This window comes from Moschus berezovskii, chromosome 9, assembly GCF_049115385.1.
Source record: "Moschus berezovskii isolate FMDL1 chromosome 9, NW_MosBer_1.0, whole genome shotgun sequence".
Lineage (NCBI taxonomy): Eukaryota > Metazoa > Chordata > Mammalia > Artiodactyla > Moschidae > Moschus > Moschus berezovskii.
In genome coordinates, this window is record NC_142468.1 from 52,780,588 (window position 1) to 52,805,304 (window position 24,717).

A 24,717-nucleotide genomic window follows, 5' to 3' on the forward strand; every position below is an offset into this window, starting at 1 on the left:
GATCTTCTTGCAGTCCAAGGGACTCTCAATAGTCTTCTCCAGCACCACAGTTCAAAAGCATCAATTCTTCGGCGCTCAACTTTCTTCACAGTCCAACTCTCACATCCATACATGACCAATGGAAAAACCATAGCCTTGACTAGACGGACCTTTGTTGGCAAAGTATTGTCTCTGCTTTTTAATATGCTGTCTAGGTTGGTTTCATAATATGTGTAAACATAATGACATAGTACATAGGTATAAACATAGTACAGACTTTTTAAAAATTGAAATATAATTGATTTATAATGTTGTGTTTGGTTTCATGTGTACAGCAAAGTGATTCAGTTATAGATACATATATATTCTTGTTCAGATTCTTTTCCCTTGTAAGTTAGTACAGAATATCAAGTATAGTTTCCTGTGCTATACAGTAAGTCCTTATTGTTTACCTACTTTATATATGGTAGTATATATATGTTAATCTCAAGCTCCTACTCATTTATTCCCCCTTCCGTTTCCCCATTGGTAACCACAGGTTTCTTTCCTATGTCTGTGACTCTATTTCTGTTTTGTATATAAGATCATTTGTATCATTTTTTTTAAGATTCTACATATAAGTGATATCATCTGGTATTTGTCTTTGTCTGGTTTACTTCACTTGTATGATGATCTCTAGGTCCATCATGTTGCTGCAAATGGCATTAATTCATTGTTTTTGATGGCTGAGTAATATTCCATTTATATTTACAGCACATCTTCTTTATCCATTCTCCTGTTGATGGACATTTGGGTTGCTTGTCCATGCCTCGGCTGTTCTACATAGTGCCACCATTAGCACTGGGGTGCATGCATCTTTTTGAATTATGGTTTTCTCTGGATATAAGCCCAGAATTGGGATTGCAGGATCATATGGTAAGTCTAACATAGTAGAGATTTTTATGGCAGCTGTTGTTCTGCTTCAGTTTAACTTCACAAAAGAAGTTTATCAGCAGAGCTAATGTCTCACAGACTTACGAATTCACATTCTGTAACAAGTTAACTTGGTTCCTTTTTGTCACCTCTTCTCTCTGCCTCTTATTTATCTTCTAGCAGTTCACATTCATATTCCAGTGTGTGCTCCTCCAAAAATGTGTGCTACTAGCAAAATGTAGATCATTTACACTCATTCCAACGCAGCAGATCCTCTTTAAGAGAGATGTCATCATTCATGAGGGGTTTGTTTTCTTTTTCTACTATTTTGTCAGTTCAACCAGTCATTTCTCCTTTTGTTTTGGTCATACTGGGCTCAAACTTCTAAAGTCTTTCTTTACCCCCAAGCACTTTTGTCTTCCTTTTGTATTCTATTATTTGCTTTTTGAGTGCCTCCTGATTGAGCCCACAGAGATTTGAGTGCACAGCAGATTTCATTTTATTAGAGGAGACTGTAGGTTCCCTTAAGTAAATTTGTATGTGGTCTTCTTTTTCATCTGGGGTCCACAATCAGCAACTGCCAGTAACTAATCAGTCTCAGCTGGAGCTGCATTTTGTCTCAAGCAAACACTATAGGCAACACACTCCTCAGGGTCTACTGAGACATCAAATGGTGCCTCACATGGACAGTGCTTTTCAGTAAGATGGTTAAATCCTGTGCTCATTCTGTTCAGCAAAAAGAGTTGTCTTCCAATACACATAGCAGGCTGAAAAGTCTAAAGTCAGAGAGACTTTGGAAACCCCACATTCAGGTTACAGATCTCTTGGCTCACATCAGAAGTGTCCAGAGACTCTGTCAGTGCTTTATAAAGAAGGCCATCCCGGGCCTTTAGTGCTCATGATCCTCCTCCTTGGTTTTCTTTGAAGTGTTCTTCATTAGTAATTCCAACCTGGATGATTTGGAAATAGAGATCCCAAGGAAAGACCTTCATGTTGGGGGATGTATGTGGTGAATGCTTTTTCACCACTGATAAATTCTTCCCTAGGAGGATAATAAAAATAAGAATGGTTGTGTTAAGGAACTTTTAAAGTAACCAGTGAGAGAATAAAACAGTGATGCTGCAATAAGATGCCATGTTATACCTACTAGGATGACTACTAGATGACCTACTAGTAAGGAAGACCGACAATAACGTGTTGGCCAGGACATGGAGATATTAGAACCCTCGAAAAGCTAAGCATAGAGTGACAGTCTGACCCAGCATTTCCATTCATACGTATACATCAAAAAGAATTGAAAACAGGAACTCAGAGACTTGTACATCTATGCTTATAACATCATTATTCACAGTAGCCAAAGATAAAAACAATCTCAGTGACTCTGGAGAGATGAATGAATAAACAATGTTAGAACTTCAGAAATCTTGGTTTGGGAAATGTCTTATTACTTCTTTCATAATTTCTTCTCTCCGTGTTCTTTGTTCTTCCTTTGTGGAACTCCTGCAAGATATTTTACCTCTAGGAATTGTCCTCTATAACTCTTACCTTTTCTCTCATATTTCTTTCCTTTTGCCTTATATGCTGGAAAATTTTCTTCCTTTTATCTCTCAAACTTTCTATTGAATTTTAATTTTAGAAATCATTTTAGTTTCCAACCATTCTTTCTTGCTTTTATCATCGCATCCTTTTTTTGTTATAAAGGATGCAGTGTCACTTTAAAAAAATATCTGAGGATATTAGCAGGAGGGTTAAAATATTTTCCCTTTCTCTGTGTTAAATTATCTCTATCGCTGCAGTTTTTCTTAATTTTTAACTTGATCTTTTTTGCATTACAGGTTTTCTTCAAATACCTAGCATATCTTTGTTTTCAATATTTTTAAATTATGTAGTATAAAAACTAAATGTTTTAAAATTATATAGTATAAAAACTTTAATGTGTAAAAGGATGATGTCTATCGCCAGCCAGGTGTCGGCAGGTGGACCTATTAGTATTTAAAGTGAAGTAGTTAGTGTAACGGAGAAGGCAATGGCAAGCCACTCCAGTACTCTTGCCTAGAAAATCCCATGGATGGAGGAGCCTGGTAGGCTGCAGTCCATGGGATTGCTAAGGGTCAGACATGACTGAGCGACTTCACTTTCACTTTTCACTTTCACACATAGGAGAAGGAAATGGCAACCCATTCCAGTGTTCTTGCCTGGAGAATCCCAGGGACGGGGGAGCCTGGTGGGCTTCCGTCTATGGGGTCACACAGAGTCGGACATGACTGAAGTGACTTAGCAGCAGCAGCAGCAGCAGTTAGTGTAAGCTATCACACCAACTACTTAGCTAATTCAATCTGTTTTCATTTTTCTTTCAGAACTCCCTGCCCTTGGTTTTAGCCTAGGACTTCAAAGCCTAGATACTATGCATTCTATTTTAAAAAATATATTGTATTAGTATTTATTTGGCTAGGCAAGGGATCTTTTAATTATGTCATGTGGGATCTAGTTCCCTGACCAGGGGTTGAACCCAGGCCCCTGCATAGGGAGTGAGGTGTCTTAGCCACTGGCCTGCCTGCCTGCTAAGTTATTTCGGTTGTGACCAACTCTTTGCGACCGTATCGACTGTAGTCAGTCAAGGTCCTCTCTCCATAGGATTCTCCAGGCAAGAATACTGGAGTGGGTTTCTATGCCCTCCTCCAGGACACCTTCCCCACCCAGGGACAGAACCTGTGTCTCCTATAGCTCTTGCATTGCAGGTGGATTCTTTACCACTGAGCCACCAGGGAAGACCTCTTAGCCACTAGCCCACTGGGGAAGTCACGCTGTACATACTTCGTGCGCTGAAGAGAGGCATAGAGAGTTTTGACCGTGCCACATATAGACTTAATCTCTTATTTTTCATTTCTACATTTTTTTTCTTGGCCTCCCTTGTCTTTGGCCTGAGTCCTTTGTCTCTGGTGTATTCTGCAAGGTGCCCCAGCTCCCTAATTAGTGCAGCCCCTCTGGTAGTATTTCATGGTGTAGATTTTTCTTCACTCTGCTCAACAGTTAACAGCTCTCTATCTGATTTCTGTCTTCCAGATATTTGGTGGAATAATTTGCTTGGTGATGACCTGCTCCCACTCTTGTTGTTTCAGGTTTGTACCATTTTGATTCCTTTGCCATTTGTCAGGTGATATTGGGCATGATAAACACACATGACTGATCTGTTATTCCTCTACTAGGAAGAAATATTTAGTTGAATAACTTCAGAGGGTATTTTCTGTATGAAAAGTCCCCAAAATATACATCTCTGATGCTAGAACTTTAGAGGTTCTGAGAATGAACTTAATGTTGAGGTGTTTATGTAATTTTGATTCAGTAGGTGGCACTCTTTACTAGTTTAACTCAATCCTAAATTAGTGTTTGAATTTCAGTTCAGGGTAGAAAGATTTTATTTATCCTTATAATCCAAATAAGTACGTTTTCAGAATTGGGTTATCAACTCTGACCAATTTATATTTTTGTAACTTAAAATGTTTGAGTTAAATTTCAAAGTAAAGATCTGAAAAAAATAAAAATCTAAAATCTCCAACATTTCCAAATTTCTAAAACAGTAGTGTTAATAGTGACTTATGCTCTATCAAAAGTTAAAAATAATTAAAATCTTATCAGAAGTCCTGAGTACTAAAGACATTCACATTCAAGCTGTTAAATATTTTTAAAATGTCCTCTTATTACATGGACAGATTCATTTCATTCTCTTTTATTCTCTATCCTTCTTTCTGAATATTCCCCCATTATATCAGTGTTTTAAATTTGTACAATCTATAGAGTAAACAAAGCACAATGTCTGTTAACAGTCCTATAATCAAAAATCATAGTCAAGATACATGTTAGGCAGTTAAGTAAATACTAATACGGTTTAGGGAAACATTGAGTGCTTTTGGAAAACTTTACATAGTCTATAAATAACAAGCAAGTATAGAGAAACATCTTTACTTCCTGTTCTGAATTTGCAAATAATTTACCAGTCTTTAAATCATTCTTGAAGTTGTAATATTCAGTGTTCACATAAATCTTATTAGGTCTGAAGCAAGCCATGAAATGATAGAGTTTTAAGGGACTTCAGAGAGCAGAAGTCTAACTATTTAATGATCACAGACTTGTTTTGTTTATTACTTACAAAAGTGAGCTCTTTAAAAATTATGGTTTTTAACAACATTGGAAAAATATTCTAAAAAGAGTTCAAACAACTTACTGTAAAAGTTCACAGTTAAGTCTGTGACCAATTTTGACAAAATATGTAAAAAATATTAGTAGTGAGAAGACTAAACTACTCTGAGAATAATTATCAATCAGTCTGCAAGCCTCAGTGTGATGCTAGGTTTATGTAACCATGGGAAATGGTGACTTTATCTTTTATTTTTCTACAGCATTATTTAAAAAATATACTTCTAGGACTTCCCCAGTGGTTAAGACTCCAAGCTGCCAATGCAGGGGGTATGGGTTTGATCCCTGGTGGGGGAACTAAGATCCCACATGCCACATGGTTTGGCCAAAAGATTAAAATAAATAAAATGAATATGAAGAGGAAATCTTAAAAAACTAAAAATAAATAAATAAATACACTTTAAAGATACATACATACATAAAAATATACTTTCACAGAACCACATGGCTTTAAATATACCCAGAATTTGGCCAGATGGCCAGAAATATTTCAGGATACTTTAAGTTTCAAGTGCTTGTCTACAAAATTCCAGGAGTATTGTGTCTCCTTGTTAGTCCATAATTTGTTACTTCTGTTTTTCAGTAACTGAGCCACACAGATAATGTTAGTATTTGACTAATTCAAATATATCTTGAAGGTTGCATTCCAAAAACAACCAGAGAAACTTTAAAAAATGATAATACTCATGAAGATTATGCTATCTTTTGAAGTTATCATTCTACTCCCAAGTTTTCAAAATTGATTCCATTGACTTCAGAACATTTATTGCAGCTGATCCATTAGCACAGCTCAGTATTTCCATGTTTAGAATCAGCTCCTCAAATTCTTATCTACCAGATAGTTAGGCACTACTGGCCCATGTGTGCAGGCTAATTTGGTAAATATTATTTTGTTCCAGTTCCTGGCAAACAGAATTTGGTTTGAAGTATATATGTTGGGTGGGCTTCCCTGGTGGCTCAGAGGTTAAAGCGTCTGCCTCCAATGCGGGAGACCCGGGTTCGATCCCTGGGTCGGGAAGATCCCCTGGAGAAGGAAATGGTAACCCACTCCAGTATTCTTGCCTGGAGAATCCCATGGACGGAGAAGCCTGGTAGGCTACAGTCCACAGGGTCACAAAGAGTCGGACACGACTGAGCGACAGAATGGAACGGATATATGTTGGATAGCCCTGATCTTTCCATAGAAAGTAAAGTTAACTTTTTTGGAAGAGTTCAAAGATTTAAGACTAAAGATTTATGATTTCTTAGTGTGAAATTGAGACTAGGACCCCAATCTTCTTTTTTAAGCAAATTTTTATTGAAGTATAAAAATTTTTTAATTGAAGTGTAGTTGATTTACAACATTGTGTTAGTTTCTACTGTACATCAAAGTGACTCACTTATACATATATATACACTTTTTTCCATATTCTTTTCCATTATAGTTTATCACAAGGTATTGACTCTACTTCCCTGTGCTATACAGGAGGACCTTGTTGTTTATCCAGTCTATACACAACGGTTTGCATCTGCTAATCCCAAACTCCCATTTTAGCCCTCCCCCAAACCCTCTCCTCCATTAGCAACCGCAAGTCTGTAGAACTCCAATTTTCTTATTTAGTAAAGTCAATAGATATTTTAAGTGATATTTTTCTGCTAAAGAGAGAACATTATATATATTTGATCTTAGATTTTTGGGGGCAGTTCAGCTCAGTTCAGTTCAGTCGCTGAGTTGTATCCGACTCTTTGCAACCCCATGAATCACAGCACGCCAGGCCTCCCTGTCCATCCCCAACTCCTGGAGTTCACTCAAACTCATGTCCATCGAGTCAGTGATACCATCCAGCCATCTCATTCTCTGTCGTCCCCGTCTCCTCCCACCCCCAATCCCATGTATGTATATAAATAATTACAATACTTCTAATAGAAATATATGCAAAGATTGAAGTGAGTACCAAAGTTATAATGGTTATCAGATCTGTTGTGGGAGTGGGGAGAGAAGTATGGCAGTGCTTCATGAGGAGGGCTTTGAGGAATGGTTAAGAGTTTGGTGAGTAGATAAAAGTGGGGGTGGGGTCAGGGAGAGGGTGAGACTATTTTGAAAGAATGGATAGTAGGTGCAAAGGCAGGAAGATATTGGAACTGTACACTTTTTCTACAGAATGCAAGGAATTTGAGAAGTCTACTTAAGTCTAAGTGGGGACAGGGAGTAGAGTCATAGAACTAGGTGGTGTGAAATGACCCTGGAAAATCTGGATTTGGAAGAGCTTTATTTGCCAAGTTAAGGATTTTGGATTTTATCTTGAAACTGATGGAGGGTTATTGAAGAATTTTAACTTAGTGTCTCAGTTTCTGCCACTCTGATTTGAAGGTGGAGGTGATGCTGGCAAGAGTAGACCCATAGAAACCAGGAGACTATTGTATGTAATTCAGATGAGAGATGATTCCCCCCTCTATGTGAAAATCGCTCAGTTCAGTTAGTCATGTCTGACTCTTTGCAACCCCATGAATCACAGCACGCCAGGCCTTCCTTTCCATCACCAACTCCTGGAGTTCACTCAAACTCATGTCCATCGAGTCAGTGATGCCATCCAGCCATCTCATTCTCTGTCGTTCCCTTCTCCTCCCGCCCCTAATCCCTCCCAGCATCAGAGTCTTTTCCAGTGAGTCAACTCTTTGCATTAGGTGGCCACAGTATTGGAGTTTCAGCTGTAGCATCAGTCCTTCCAGTGAACACCCAGGACTGATCTCCTTTAGAATGGACTGGTTGGATCTCCTTGCAGTACAAGGGACTCTCAAGAGTCTTCTCCAGCACCACAGTTCAAAAGCATCAATTCTTCGGTGCTCAGCTTTCTTCACAGTCCAACTCTCACATCCATACGTGACCACTGGAAAAACCATAGCCTTGACTAGACGGACCTTTGTTGGCAAACTAATGTCTCTGCTTTTTAATATGCTATCTAGGTTGGTCATAACTTTGCTTCCAAGGAGTAAGCGTCTTTTAATTTCATGGCTGCAATCAGCATCTGCAGTGATTTTCGCTTAGTTGTGTCCAACTCTTTGCAACACCATTGACTATACAGTTCATGGAATTCTCTAGGCCAGAACACTGAAGTGGGTATATTCTGCCACTATTCCCTTCAACACAACCCCTGGCACCTGTCCTTCCTGTCAGTCTCACCCCTTTTCTGCTCTGGGTTTCCTGCCTTTGATCTGTTGCCTCTATTGTCTGCCTTGCCATCATGTTAGTGACTATTCTGAGTTTTTTTAAATCTCGCTTTTCTAATTACTCTCCACTCAGCAATTTCCAAATCTGATGTCTTAGTAGATGGCCTTACCTCATGTTTTGCAGAGATAAGTCTATTAAGAAAGCCCTCAACTTGTTCCCTGAAACTAACAAACTTAATTCATTTATACAATTACTTCTTCCTCCTCCCTACCTGTTTCAGTGAAAGGAATATCCCTTCTCTTATCCAAGGCCAATTCTCCCATCTGGGCTTTGAATCTCACTTCTTCTGCCTCCACTGAGCATTTGTTTATTTCCATTCACCTTTCTCATTTCTCCTTTCCCTTCAATTACCAATATGATTCAAGTCTCCCCTTTAAAAATTCCATATCCTGCTAGATATGTATCTTTCTTTTTCCATTTACTACAGATTTCATTAAAAAGTACTGATTCTTGTATAACTACCCCATTTAGTCCTTTCTAAACGAAGAATTGATGCTTTTGAACTGTGGTGCTGGAGAAGACTCTTGAGAGTCCCTTGGACTGCAAGGAGATCCAACCAGTCCATTCTAAAGGCGATCAATCCTGGGTATTCATTGGAAGGACTGATGCTAAAACTGAAACTCCAATACTTTGGCCACCTCATGCGACGAGTTGACTCATTGGAAAAGAGTCTGATGCTGGGAGGGATTGAGGGTGGGAGGAGACGGGGACGGCAAAGAATGAGATGGCTGGATGGCATCACTGACTCGATGGATGTGAGTTTGAGTGAACTCCGGGAGTTGGTGATGGACAGGGAGGCCTGGCGTTCTGTGATTCATGGGGTCGCAAAGAGTCGGACACGACTGAGCGACTGAACTGAACTGAACTGAAACCAGAACTTCTAAGTTGGAATATTATTAGCATTTTTGTTTAGATAATTCTTTGTTGTGGGAGGCTGTGCTGTGTATTTAGCAGCATTCCTTGTTTCAAACCACTAGATGTCAGTAACATCTGCTGCTGCTGCTAAGTCACTTCAGTCGTGTCCGACTCTGTGTGACCCCATAGACGGAAGCCCACCAGGCTCCCCCGTCCCTGGGATTCTCCAGGAAAGAACACTGGAGTGGGTTGTCATTTCCTTCTCTAATGTGTGAAAGTGAAAAGTGAAAGTGAAGTCGCTCAGTCGTGTCCGACCCTTAGCGACCCCACGGACTGCAGCCTACCAGGCTTCTCCATCCATGGGATTTTCTAGGCAAGAGTACTGGAGTGGCTTGCCATTGCCTTCTTCGCAGTAACATCTACCTAGTTGTGATAACCAAAAATAGCTCCATATACTATCAAATCATCCCTGGGGGTCAAAACCAACCCCAATTGTAAACCTCTGTTCTAAAATGTAGACGAGTTACTGAAACCGCTCCTACTTACTGATCTCCATACTGTGAAACTAACAGACATTTCCTATCCCTCACCATTCACTTCTTTATTGAAACTTTTTTCCTCATTGGTCCTGTTTGTTACATGTTTATCCCTTTTTTTCTGGCCCACACATAGCCTTGTGGGACTCTTTTTCATTCTTCAACTCTTAAAATATCAGACTTCCCTAGGTATCTGTCTCTTCTCACCTCTGCTCTGTGTGACCTCATCAGAACTATTCTTTTGGCTATCACAGTGTAAGTTAATGAGTCCAAATCTCTGTCTTCAGCTCAGACCTCTCTCCTAAGCTTCAAACATGTAAGTTCAACAGCTTGTGGAATCTCCACTTGGGGTAAACTCACTTGCCCAATGTAAGAATACTTTCCTTTCTCTCAACCTCCTCCCTCATCCTAACCAGGTGAAAGTTCCAGACACCCAAAGTTGGGTTTTTCAAGCCTGTGTCTCTTTCTTGAATGGTGCCACCCACCTAACCATTCACCATAAATCTGGAAGTCTCTGAGATTCTCCTCCTTCACCTCCTATAACCACGTAGTTATTATTTCTTCTTATTTTTTGTTTCTGTCCCTTCCTGCTCATTTCTACTGCCCTCACCCCTTTTTACCTGCAGTTCCAACTGGTCTTTGCTCCTCTCCTCTTGTCCGTCTCAGTCTATCCTCTACTTGCCTTATATAATGGTGTCTCTAATAGTCAAATCTGATTATTTTTCCTCTGCTATCCTTTAACGGCGTCTCATGGTTTTAAATATAAAATAGTTAAAATTCCTTTTCCTAGCAAAAATCTTACTTAATACATTTCTGTCTACTTTGCTTCCCTTATCTCCTGAGACTTTCCTTTCAGGATACATTCAGTAGATCTTAGTAGAGAATTTGTTTCATGATGTTTCAACTAGAGGATTCTGTAGCTTAGCATTGCTAATCTTTCTGTGGGCAGTGCCCTATTTGCTTTATGTAACTGTCTTATTTATGTTGCAAAATTTAAACGTCACCTTCTCTTGGTTTGACTACAGTATTCTATCTTTGTGTTCTCAGAGCATGAGTATGCTGTCCTATACCTTCCACATTATTTTGTAAATAGTGGGCTTGCTTTCTGGGTCTTCTCAAATACTTCAAGTAAAACAGTGGTCATGTATCTAGCACTCACAATGTCCAGCACAATGTCTAGCACATAGTAGGTACCTGATAAATATTTGTTAAATAAATGAATAGTACCAAATATACGAAAGACCGGAACTGGTACAGAGTCCAGAGAGGGATGGGTAGATTATCAATATTTGAAATGTCTTATTGGCAAAATTGGAAGTACTTACTGCCTGATAAGAGGTAGGGAGTGAGGAACAGAGAGTCATCAAAGATGACCATTATGTTCCTCATTAGATAATTGAAAGAGACAGTGAAATCTGAGATGGATGAGATTTAAACACTATATATGTACATTCATTTATTTATTTTGGACAAGATGCATTAGAAATGCCTGTGGGACATAACCAGTAAACAGCCATATGGGTCTGGATCCCAGTTAGCACTGTGCAACAGAAGTATCACATGAGTTATTAATGTAGTTTAAAATTTTTAACCTGCATTCGATTTTTAAAACTTGAGGTATAATTGACATTTTCTTTCTTTTCTCCCCCACCTTCCTTTCTTTTTGGAAACAGATTTACAAAGTTCAGATCAATTAGACACCTGCTATTTTCATCACTGATTTTTTTTTTAATTTTTAAAAATCACTGCCGATAGTGACTGCAGCCATGAAATTAAAAGATGCTTGCTCCTTGGAAGAAAAGCTTTGACCAACCTAGACAGCATATTTAAAAGTAGAGACATTACTTTGCCAACAAAGTTCCATCTAGTCAAAGCTATGGTTTTTCTAATACTCATGTATGGATGTGAGAGTTGTACCATAAAGAAAGCTGAGCGTGAAGAATTGACACTTTTGAACTGTAGTGTTGGAGAAGACTCTTGAGAGTCCCTTGGACTGCACAGAGATCAAACCAGGCAATCCTAAAAGAAATCAGTCCTGAATATTCATTGGAAGGACTGATGCTGAAACTGCAATACTTTGGCCATCTGATGCGAAGAACTGACTCATTGGAAAAGACCCTGATGCTGGGAAAGAGTGAAGGCAGGAGGAGAAGGGGACGACAGAGGATGAGATGGTTGGATGGCATCACCGACTTGATGGACATGAGTTTGAGCAAGCTCCAGGAGTTGGTGATGGACAGGGAAGCCAGGCATGCTGCAGTCCGTGGGGTCACAGGGTTGGACGTGACTGAGCGACTGAACTGAATGGAAAGATTGTTTTTCCATTTAGGTTATTACAGAATATTGAGTAGAGTTCCTTATGCTATTCAGTAGGTTCTTGTTGGTTATCCATTTTACACATAGTGGTGTGTACATGTCAACCCCAAACGCCCCCTCTATCCCTACTCCAACCTCTTCCCCTAACCTATACGTTCACTCACTGGAATTTGAAAGGAAGTTTTACTGATTCCAAGGCGTACATCCCTTTTGCCTACAGCCTATTAATGCACGTAATGAAGCATCTGTTGTCTCTTGATTTTTATAAAATAAGAAAACGTATATGATTGTACTGTTAGTTCCCAGCATATCTATTACCATTGTTTATATGATTCTGAAAGCAAATTCATTTCAACGGTGATGATCTCATTGATAAGGATGATTTGAGTACCATTTGCTGTGAAAGACTAAACCATGACGTTTTTGTTCGTTACCTTAAGTATAGTTAATAATTCTGTGGTTGTAACTTTCAGTTATGAAAAAAATCAACCAAGATGTAGTCAATATTTTGTTTAATACTGAACGCATTTCACAAATGAACATAAAATGAGTTTTATGATATCGTTAGGTTTCAGCAACAGACTGATAAACCGAGTACAAAGTGAGGGCCAGGGAAGAGGGAGCAGGACGGTGAGAAACAGGCATCTGAGCAAGCGCAGAAACAAACAGAGGAGGCTTGAAGGCTACTGCGCGCTCACTTTGCGAACTGTCGTAAAGCCTTGAGTGTCGTGCTCCCTCGGTAGAGGAGGGATTGGTTAGGCGGCGGCGACTGGAGAGCAGCAGCAGTGGCGGCGACGGAGGCGAGGTGTTCGGTCTGCGCAGCATAGAAACGCCCGCAGTTTCGGGGAACGAGTTCCCGTGGGACCAAATTAGGCATTCTGAACGCAAGCCGGGTCAGCTGGGCCGAACCAGGCGCTGCCGCTGGTACAGTTTTAGTGGCGGTGACAGACGCTGTTCTTGACCGTAGGGGCCTCTTAGGCCAACATCTGAGGCGCAGATCACTGGCTCTCGACGCGTCCTCTTCCCCGCTTCCATCTCCTGCCTTCCTTCCTGGGCCAGTGATTCCCAGAGCCTGGGAAGAGGGTGGCTAATGATTCAGGTGAGGGGGGCCAGGGGGGAGGGGATCGATCGGAGGCCGCGCGTGCGCGCAACGGGGGAGGGGCCGGGCTGGAGGGGAGAAAGAGGAAGGGCTGCGGCCGCGGAAGGCTGGGGTCGGCGACCGGTCGGTTACTGCTGCCTCCGTTGTGGCTTAGGGTCTGGGTTTCCGCGGAAGATTTAATTGTGTTTGACAGAGCGTTCGTCTACAGACACACCCACCCTCCTCAGTAAAGGACTGTGGGTGAGGGGATTTCTTTCCCTTTTTTGACTCTAGAGTCTTAGGACAGGGGCTGAGGACTGAGGCGTGAGAGTGCGATTTGACAATGGAGTGATGAAGGTAACCCGCACCCGGGGTGTTGGAGGGCGCTAAGTCAGCCCTGACGGTTAGGGAGTTGCCTTCTTCTGTGATCAAGGAAACGGAGACCGCGGAACAGCAGAAATACAGACGCGTCAGATTCTGTAAAGTGTTGGTTGGCTGGCTACTAAAAAAGAAGCTTAATATTTTTTTTTATTATTATCATTATTTATTATTTTTTTTACAGAATTTATCAGAGCCTGTAGCAATGTTGTGGAAATATTTGTTCTGTGCTGTAGAAATGAGGTTTGTCACATAGTTCTTAAATAGGTTAGAGTATATCTTTACAGATAAGTTCTTAACTCAGGTCTAAGTTTTAACATTTAAAAAAATACAAGGAAGTATAGGGTGTTCGTTTAATTTGTTCGTGTTTGTAGTGTGGGGTGAGTCCATTGTATTGCATGCTTTCCTGTTTCTTGATTTATGTGCATGATGAATTTAGAACTCTCTGGGGTGATAAGATGCCAACTGACATAGATTTCATTTTACAGTTCATAACGCTTTTTGAACCTGACTTAATCCAAACTTTATTTCATTTGGTGTTTTATGTTTAATTTTCTTGTTTTAGGGATCTCTTCAACCAGAAAGCTCAGACTGGGGAAAAGAGAAACTAAGGTTCCATTTCCTTTCCCATTTCTGTTTTTTTGGTCATTGCTTTCAAATGTTAGTATGTGATTTGGATATTACATAGAAGTTTTAAAATACTGGTTTCACTAGAGTGAAAGTCTACATTTTGATACTTTGTACTGTATGTTTTTGGTAAAAATTTTCATGTCAATGTAAACAATGTTATTTTTCATATTAAACAGTAGCGTTTAGTTGTGTTTATGAGACAGAACAAGTAGAATGAGAAAGAAACCCTTTCACTCGGAAAAGAATCTTAATTATTTTTTAATGCCTTGCTTTGTTTTACTCTCGTCCATCTCTTGTCATTTAACCTTGGACGAATGACATCTCTCCTGTGCATCTGTTTGCCTCTACAATTCATACTAGTATTCTAAGAACTGGCAAGGGTATTTATGAATAGGTCTGAATAATATTGTAGGGAAACTAGGAAGAGTAGAGTCTCTTCTTGTTTATCAGGGTTGCTGTATCTTATGTGTATGGATCTTTCTGTCACTTTCCCCCTTACATTTGGTGTCTTTTGGTCACTTGTATGTTAGTTCTTCACTGGAGTTGGTTTTTGAAGAAAGATACAGTAAGAAATAATTTCATTTTGAGAGCATCATAGGGAGGTTTCACCTTCACAGGTTTCACATCAGTACTCAATTTCTGCAAATAGTTGAAAAATAACTATATTGATCTTTTAATATAAGAGGTCAACAGTTTACTTGTTTAAAATGAAAGAATAATCAGCAGATATTTGTAAATAGTTATTTTCACTTTAAAATGTAAACTGTGGAATAAAAACCTCATTGAATCAAACCAGTTAGTTTTTTTCAGACCTTTATTATATTATTTTGTCAAAAAGGGATTTCTATAACATGCTTTACTTAGAGTATAATTATAGGTGTCCTTGTTTTGACTTTTCCTCTGGTGGCTAGGATTTCAATAGGAGAAAGAGAAGTGACATTACTAAACATGATGGTAAGACTATTATAACTTGATATTAGCATTCTATGAGTGACATTATCTTATGAAAGAGTATAGTGCTGGAGACAGGAGATATGGATTTTAGATGTAGCTTTGCTTTCTGTTCATTAGGTCTGTGACTTTGTATGACCACCCTGGGCTTCAGATCTCTCTCAGCTGTCAAATGAGAAGTGTGGGACAGATAACTCTAGTTTTCTCCAGGTCTCAAATTTAATGGTTTGCATTTTTAGTTAGGTGTTTTTGGTATTAATTGTATTCATCGTGACCCATTCCCCAGAAAGAAATGCTGTCTGAAAATGTAAAATTCTTCCATGGTATATGTATATTAGAGACGGGGTGGGGGGAAGGAGAAGAAAAAAAGTGAGTGAGCTATGGTCTAGATAATACTTCTGTCCCATTGTAGATATTACTCCTAATTTAATAGCTCTCATATGATACTAAAAAAATGAAACTTTATTTTACTCCTGGTATTGTGCTTTAAATCATTCTGAATAAAATTTCTTTCAGAAACCTGTAATCATCGTTCAATAAAAGTCCAGAAATGCTTTTGAATGCTTTATATCTCTGTTCTTTCTTTGCTGTATCCCATAGTGTCTTGGTAACAGCTGGCCTGAGTTTCTGCAGGTACTCAATTTATATCATGACGTGAGCAGTGAGCTACAAATGTTTAAAAACAAATACTAAACTGAACTTTTACTGCATTGCTATTTAATCATTCAGTAAGTATTATTGATTGTCTCATGTAATTGACATTATTCTTGGCCTTCAGTGAAGAAGTCACTCTGCCTCCTTGAAGTGTATGTTTTATTAGAGGAAATAATAAACAGAACAGCGTTATGTAGTGGTAAGTGCCATAAAGAAAACAAGGGCATATAATGGAGAATGAATGAAAGTGGGACTCTACTGTGCATTGAGAGGTTAGAAAGGGCCTTTTTATTTAGAGGTAATATTTGATTTGCAATCAGTTATTAGAAAGAATCATCTATAGAGGCAATCTGGAGGAAGACGGCTGCAGACAGAGGGAATAGTAAATGCATTAGATTGGGTTTGATTCTAGAGAATCTACAAGTGTGAATTAATTAATTGGTTTGTCTAATAGATTTCTTCATAATTACTAATAGACAATAGTAAAAAGGTTAAAAATATTTATGTGTAGTGACCAAATGTAATGTGTTGACATTATTTAAGTCCTGACTCAAACCAGTTGTTGAAAGTAATTTTTGAAGCACTTAGGAGGAAATTTGAATGTAGATAGCTATTAGATGATATCAAGGAATGATTGTTAGTTTTTATGAAGGATAATAATGGCATTATGTTTATATAAGAAAATGCCCATTTTTAGAAATGAAAACTGAAGAATGAGGAAGAGAAATAAGATGTCTGGTATTTGTTTAAAAGTATTTCAGAGCAAAAAAAGATGCGAGAGATGAGTGTAGATGAAGCAATTGTGAAATATCCTGATAATTGTGTTGGAGTGGTAGGTATATGCATAGTAATACTATTTTCTGCTTTTGTGAGGTTTGAAAATGTTCATATTTTAAAATGGATTTAAAGTAATTGATACCCTATTTAGATGTCTTCTCCTTTTCTTTCTCTTCCTCTCAATTTTGATAACATGTAGACTTTTGTTCCTCTTTCTAAACATTCATCATTTATTCAACAAATATGTCTGCTGTATTTCAGGCCCTGTGTCAGTGCTTGAGTTAAAACAAAGAGCAGGACCTTAAGGCCTGCCTGTAAAGGAGCTTATGGTTTGCTGGATGCATGGAGAATCCCTCAGTGTCGTCTGTGTTGACACGAAGTAATAGATTTCTGTGTTTTCCTGAGGGTATACAGGATCAGCATCTTAGTGTTTATGTGGTTACTTAAAAAACATTTTTCTTGAGACTTCCCTGGCAGTCCAGTGGTTAAGACTCCACACTCCCAATTTGAGGGTGGGAGTTGGTGGAACAAGTTCGATCCCTGGTGGGGGAACTAAGATCCCACATGCCATACAGAACTGCCTTCCCTTCCTCTCAACCCCCCAAAATTTGTTTTGTTTTGTTTTTTTAGAGAATTGAGAGTTTAGGAAGTTCTATATGCAGCACTGTGCCAGTCTGAGTCACTGTTGCATTCATTTCTCTTATTCATATGTGTTATAGGGCATCAGAATAAATAATTGTTTAAACCACCTTTTGACATCCAATTTGCCTTTATTTATCTGCGTTGGTGGTATATTGGTGAGCATAGCTGCCTTCCAATTTGCCTTTATTTAAATTTTTAAAATTTTGAAATAATTTCACACTTAAAAGTTTAAAAAAATGGTACTGAGAACTCTTCAGTATCCTTTAGTCAGATTTACCATTTTTAAAATTTTGTCTCATTTGCTTTAGTGGTCTTTTCTGAATCATTTGAAAATAAATTGCATGTATTATAACCATGTCTCTAAATATTCTTTGTGTATTGTATTCTTTTACATTATCACAATACAGTTAATGAGATTCAGGTAATCTAACATTGATAGTACTATATCATTATCTAATCTCTAGCCTCTATTCCTGTTCTTGCCTGGAGAATCCCAGGGACGGGGGAGCCTGGTGGGCTGCCGTCTCTGCAGGGTCGCACAGAGTCGGACACAACTGAAGCGACTTAGCAGCAGCAGCAGCCTCTATTCCAGTTTTGTCCCTTTGTCCCAGTAATAATAGCATTTGTACCTTTACACCATTGGCTGAGACAGTAAAGAATCTGCCTGCAATGCAGGAGACATGGGTTTGATCCCTGGGTTGGGAAGATCCCCAGGAGAAGGGACTGGCTAACCACTGCAGTATTCTAGCCTGGAGAATTCCATGGATGGAGGAGCCTGGCAGGCTAGTCCATGGGGTCGCAAAGAGTCAGACATGACTGATCGACTTTCACACACACACACAGCATTTCCCCCATAGGATTTGCGTCAGGAATTGCCAGTTGCATTTAGTTGTCATATCTCTTCAGTCTCCTTTCATCCGGAACAGTGTCTTAGGCTTTCTCTTTCATTGTTAACATTTTTGAAGAATACAGGCTTATATATGTCATAGAATATTTCTCAGATTGGATTTGTGGATGTTTCCTCTTAATTAGTTTTGGGCTGCTGCTGCTAAGTCACTTCAGTCGTGTCCCCAACTGGAGATTTTGTATCCTTTCCAGGGTATGATATTGAAGTACATGCCATTGGCCTGCCCCTCAGTGGTGATGTTAGTTTTTTAGTTTCTGATCATGGTGTTGTCTGGTTTCTTCACAGGGATGTATAGTTATTATTTTTCTTCTTCACCTAATAAGCAATCTCTGGGTATAACTTTGAGATAGTGCAGATATCCTGCTACTAATCACATCTGTATCTTCATCAAATTTCCCTCCTGTATTAACATCCATTGATGCCTCTTGCCTGTACTGATGTTTACACTGATGGTTGCAGAATGATTATTTTCTGACTCTTGTTTCTTTTATGTCAGTAGGCATTCTGTTTTAAGGAAGAAAAATCCTTTTATCTCATTGATATGGACTTATGTACTTCCTATCTGACTCAGTGTTTTATACGCTGTTACTGCCTTTATTTATTTTGTTGCTCAGGTTGTCTTGGATCTGTCCTGTGGGAGCCTTTCTTCCCTGGCTTCTGTGTCTTTTTGATATACTCGTAATTGTTTTTGGAGTATATTCTCTTTTTGCATAGCAAAATGTTCCAAGTTTAACTTACATCTTTTCTCAGTCCTGAATTCAAGCATTCTCCAAGGAGCCCTGGGTCCATATAGTGGGGAATGCAGTTTGCTTTTGAGTTACCTATTTATATGTAGAAATAATCGCTTCTTTTTTGATCAGGACATCTTATGAGACACTATATTTAAAATTGACTTTGATAGTGGGTTTATGAAGTAATTACATAAGATTAGCAATTATATTTACCATAAAGCAATTCTTTTATTATATTTTTCAAATAAGTAAGTTCTGATTTGATCTAAATTGTGGTCAAATGAAATAGAAGAAAAAAATGAAAGATTATTTTATGTTTTTTGTGTATGTGTGTGGATGTGGATATGTGAGGGGAGGGTTTAACCACTAAACTTAAAAATGACTCAAGATTTACATAAGACATTCTAGTCTAAGGAAATTGTTGCTTTTGAACTAAGCTTTTAATTTTTTTAAACTAGCTTTTTAAATGAAGATATTTTTGTCATAATATACAATAATATGTTATATAAGAGTGAAAACTCACAGGACATTATTCCAGGCATTTGCTGTTACATCTTGGTGTATTTCATGGCCATTCTCTCACCTGTGCGTACGTATTTGCTTTATTTGTCTTTTTAGCTTGTATTTTTCCGTGCAATATTTTGAATGATTTTTTATTTTTAAATTAAAATGTACATGGTTTAAAAGTTCCAAATGGCTTACAGTGAAAAAACAGCAGTCTCCTCTGCCACTTCTCCCCTTAGTTCTGCTTCCTAAATGGAAATATTTTCAGCTCTTAAAAAATTTTTTTTGCGTGTATTGAACTTTATATTTAAATAATATGTTTGTATATATACTTAGCCACTGTAATATGTCAGTTTACATTTAAAGAAAATAATTGTCTAATTTTTTATGATAAAATGCATACAAGGAATACCAAATTCACATGGTACAAAGGGTATACAGGGAAAGATGTTTCCTTGCCATCCCTGTCTTTCTACCATGGAGTTCTTTCCCCTGGAGATTTAGTTCCTCTTCTTATTTTATATGTATCTCCAGAGCAGCAGTTCTCAAAATGTCGTCTGTGGAGTCTTGAGAGGATTATCAAATGTTTCAATTTACCTGTTGGTTTGAAACTATTTCATAATAATACTAACTTATTCTTTGCTACTTTACTATGTTGACATTTGAATTAGTGGTGCAAACACAGTGATGCATAAATCTTCTGGTCCTGCAGTGCATATCAAGGCAGTGGCAAAAATTGTACCAGTAGTCATATTCTTCATCACTTTACATTTTCAGTTTGGGGGGAAGCTGATTTAATTTAAGAATATCCTCCATGAAGCAGTAGAGCTTGTTAATTTCATTAATCCTGATACTTGATTAGATTTTTGTTTTAATATTTGTTGTGATAAAATGAGAAGGATGTTATAAGACACTGCTGCTGCATACCAAACTATGATGTTTGTCTTGAAGAAAAATATTTGTGTGATTAAGATGTGAGCCGAACTAGCTAGCTGGTTGCTTTTTTCATGGAACACTATTTTTACTTGAAAGAGTGACAAACTATAGTTATTTAAACATGGATATTTATACCTATTTTCTCAAAAATAAATGAAGTGAGCCTCTCACTTGGACCAGCAAAATTTATTGCCAGGTAAAATTAAGGCTTTCAAGCAGAAATTAGAATTTTGGAAAACATATCTGCCGCTATGATCTTTGCAACTTCTTAGGATCTTGCTGATGAAATTGATGATATTAACATGTGATTTTTTTTTTTCTTTGCTATCTTACAGTGAAGTGTGTCAGTGTTTGGAAGATGTGCATAACTTAGTGGACCATCTTTTTTCAAAAGGTCCATGCGTGATATTACAAAATCATGTTGTGGATGTAAGACCTACTTAAGTGAAAGATAGAGCAATAGATTTTAAGTGAAATGGTCTGAAAAGTTTCATTGATATGGTTTCAGAGTCCACTTTGCAACTTACCTTTACAGAATTACACTTTTTAAGTTTTGGCTTAATATCAAAGAAGGATAATATCCACACTTACCTGAAAATACTATTAAAAATATTCTTCCTTGTGACTTTCTTAGTTGTCCAGTGGTTAAGAGTCTGCCTGTCAATGCGGGGGACAGGGATTTGATCCCTGACCCGGGGATATTCCACATGCCTTGGGGCAGGTAAGCCAGCACTACAGCTACTGAAGCCTGCATGCCCTAGAGCCTGTGCTCTGCAATAAGAGAAGCCACCGCAGTGAGAATCCTGTGCACTGCAACTAGAGGGTAGCCCCTGCTCACTGCAGCTAGAGAAAGCGTGCACACAGCAATGAAGACACAGAGCAACCAAAAATAAATACATAATAAAATTTTAAAAAATTCTTCCTTTTATCAGCTACATATTTGTGTGAAAATGGATTTTCATTTTAGATTGAATACAGAAGCAGATATAAGAATCCAGGTTTCTCTATTGAGATTTACAAAAATGAGCAGCAGTGCCACTCAGTTTTTTTTGAAAATATATTCATAAGTATTACTTATTAGCATGGAGTGGGTTTATTATTGCTGTTTTTAGAATTAAAATCTTTCATAATATTATATATACAACCCATATAATAAAAGCTCTTTAGGTTCCTCAATTTTATTGAGTGTAAAGGGGTTCATAAGTCAAAAAGTTTGAAAACTGCTGCTACAACTGGTTAACACGGTGGATTAAGCAGTTTTTTTAACCTTTTAAAAAAATTATTTGCCTACATTGGGTCTTAATTGTGGCATGTAGGAGCTTTGTTGCATCATCTTCCATTGCGGTGTGTGGACTCTCTAGTTGTGGCTAGCAGGCTCAGTAGTTGTATTGTGGCTTAGTTGCCTCAAGGCATGTGGGATGTTAGTTTCCCAACCAGGAGTCAAATCCACATCACCTCCATTGCAGGGTGAACTCTCAACCACTGGACCACCAGGGAAGTCCCAGGATTAAGCGGTTTTAAGCTTTACCTTTTGACTGCTTATGGAAAAGGAGTTCACACTTCTTTCTTTACTGTTTCTCCTAATATCGTTGAATCACAATTTTAGATTATTTTGCTTTATTGTTTTTGTTTTTTTGAGAACATACTTCATATTCCCTCTTTTATTGTATAAATATCAGTTTAACCTTTTACCGTAAGAATATAAATGTTTTAAGAGGACAAAGGTGGACTTCCCTGGTGACTCAGTGGTAAAGAATCCACCTGCCAATGTAGGAGATGTGGGTTCAATTCCTGGGTCAGTGAAATCCCCTGGAGAAGGAAATGGCAACCCACTCTAGTGCCTGGGAAGTCTCATGGACAGAGGAGCCTGGTGGGTTGCCGTCCTTGAGGTTGCAGAGAGTCATACACGACTTAGCGACTGAACAAAAGGGCAAAGATAGCAAGGGTTTATGTCCTTTGATTTTAGGAAATATTCTTATGTTAGCTTTAATAACTTCTTAGTCATTTTGTCCTCTGTTCTGTTTTTGTAATCGCTGTCAAATCCGGTGATTGTATTTTGTTGCTGTTCTGTACTTGCTGTTAGTTTTGTGTGTGTGTGTTTTAAAAAATACCTTTACTGACAGTTTAGTGGGGATTGCACGGAAATTTGAGATACAGTCGTGTGCATAATTTACCATGTTTGAATATAATGTGAACTCTTGCTTTGGTAAATAATAACAGTATTACTAGGAGCAGGTTATATTGTTGGTATGGAAATGGGCTTTTTTCTTAATTCTGTTGGTTAAATCATATTTAAATATGTGAATAAATAAAGCTTTTTAAAAATATATGCAGTAAATATGTTCACAAAACCTTTTTCTACTTTTAACCTCTGTATTCTTTAATACAAAATAGTCTTATTAAAATCATGTGGTAAAAATTTTTAATTACAGAATTTCTGCAGATTGTGATTCATTATCAAGGATTTAATTTAATTTCTCTGAAATCACGTTTCTTTAAAGACCTATATATAGTAACAGATGAAAGTGGTCATTTTATTTTCATAACCATCTTCCTGTCTGCCATTCCTCTATTTGCCATTATCCTTTTTCTCCACTTGAGGAAATCTTATTTTTGTGTGTGTGCTCAGTCATGTCCGACTCTTTGCAACCCCATGGACTGTAGCCCACTAGGCTCCTCTGTCCTTGGGATTTTCCAGGCAAGAATACTGGAGTGGGTTGCCATTTCCTTTTAAGGACCAGCTCTTAAGCTTCTGTGGTTTCTCCTCCAGAATCTGTAGCCTTCCCTTTTGTTTTTCTGTAGTATTTTGTGCTTTTCTTATCTTTATTTAGCAGTTATTTCATTTTATTAAAACTTAAGCATTCCCTCACTATGGAGGCTGAGTTCTGAAAATCGTCATGATAAAGAGAAGAAATTACGGTTGAGCATCTTAATGCAGAGTTCCAAAGAATAGCAAGGAGAGATAAGAAAACCTTCCTCAGTGATCAATACAAAGAAATAGAGGAAAACAACAGAACAGGAAAAACAAAAGAGATCTCTTCAAGAAAATTAGAGATTCCAAGGGAACATTTCATGCAAAGATGGGCTTAATAAAGGACAGAAATGGTATGGACCTAACAGAAGCAGAAGATATTAAGAAGAGGTGGCAAGAATACACAGAACTGTACAAAAAAGATCTTCACGACCAAGATAGTCACGATAACGTGATCACTGACCTAGAGCCAGACATCTTGGAATGTGAAGTCAAGTGGGCCTTAGAAAGCATCACTACGAACAAAACTAGTGGAGGTGATGGAATTCCAGTTGAGCTATTTCAGATCTTGAAAGATGATGCTGTGAAAGTGCTGCGCTCAATATGCCAGCAAATTTGGAAAACTCAGCAGTGGCTGCAGGACTGGAAAAGGTCAATCTTCATTCCAATCCCAAAGAAAGGCAAAGCCAAAGAATGCTCAAACTGCCACACAGTTGCACTCATCTCACACGCTAGTAAAGTCATACTCAAAATTCTCCAAGCCAGGCTTCAGCAATATGTGAACCGTGAACTCCCAGACATTCAAGCAGGTTTTAGAAAAGGCAGAGGCACCAGAGATCAAATTGCCAACATCTGCTGGATCATGGAGAAAGCAAGAGAGTTTCAGAAAAGCATCTATTTCTGCTTCATTGACTATGCCAAAGCCTTTGACTGTGTGGATCACAATAAACTGTGGAACATTCTGAAAGAGATGGGAATCCCAGACCACCTGACCTGCCTCTTGAGAAACCTGTATGCAGGTCAGGAAGCAACAGTCAGAACTGGACATGGAACAACAGACTGGTTCCAAATAGGAAAAGGAGTACGTCAAAAGGCTGTATATTGTCACCTTGCTTATTTAACTGATATGCGGAGTACATCATGAGGAACGCTGGGCTGGAAGAAGCACAAGCTGGAATCAAGATTGCCGGGAGAAATATCAATAACCTCAGATATGCAGATGACACTACCCTTATGGCAGAAAGTGAAGAGGAACTAAAAAGCCTCTTGATGAAAGTGAAAGAGGAGAGTGAAAAGATTGGCTTGAAGCTCAACATTCAGAAAACAAAGATCATGGCATTTGGTCCCATCACTTCATGGGAAATAGATGGGAAAACAGTGGAAACAGTGTCAGACTTTATTTTTTTGGGCTCCAAAATCACTGCAGATGGTGATTGCAGCCATGAAATTAAAAGACGCTTACTCTTTGGAAGGAAAGTTATGACCAACCTTGATAGTATATTAAAAAGCAGAGACATTACTTTGCCAACAAAGGTCTGTCTAGTCAAGGCAATGGTTTTTCCCGTGGTCATGTATGGATGTGAGAGTTGGACTGTGAAGAAAGCTGATCACCGAAGAATTGATGCTTTTGAACTGTGGTGTTGGAGGAGACTCTTGAGAGTCCCTTGGACTGCAAGGAGATCCAACCAGTCCATTCTAAAGGAGATCAATCCTGGGTGTTCATTGTAAGGACTGACGCTAAAGCTGAAACTCCAATACTTTCGCCACCTCATGCGAC

The 24,717-nt window shown here is 38.4% G+C and overlaps 1 protein-coding gene and 1 pseudogene across 10 annotated transcripts in view; one reads left to right on the forward strand and one right to left on the reverse strand.

Moving 5' to 3' along the window:
* Positions 1-1,275: 1,275 nt before the first annotated feature.
* On the reverse strand, positions 1,276-12,877 carry LOC129563327 (putative ribosome-binding factor A, mitochondrial pseudogene; annotated as a pseudogene).
* The window catches only part of RNF111 (ring finger protein 111), a 94,588-nt gene continuing 82,217 nt past the window's right edge, over positions 12,347-24,717 (forward strand). For 2 of the 10 annotated variants that reach the window (XM_055435599.2, XM_055435607.2), the window contains exon 1: positions 12,349-13,099. The gene's annotated coding sequence lies outside the window, so the exon portion shown is untranslated. Of the gene's footprint in view, positions 13,100-13,189; positions 13,436-24,717 lie in introns of those variants that run through there. The other 8 variants (XM_055435603.2, XM_055435600.2, XM_055435604.2 and 5 more) reach the window with 8 other exon arrangements.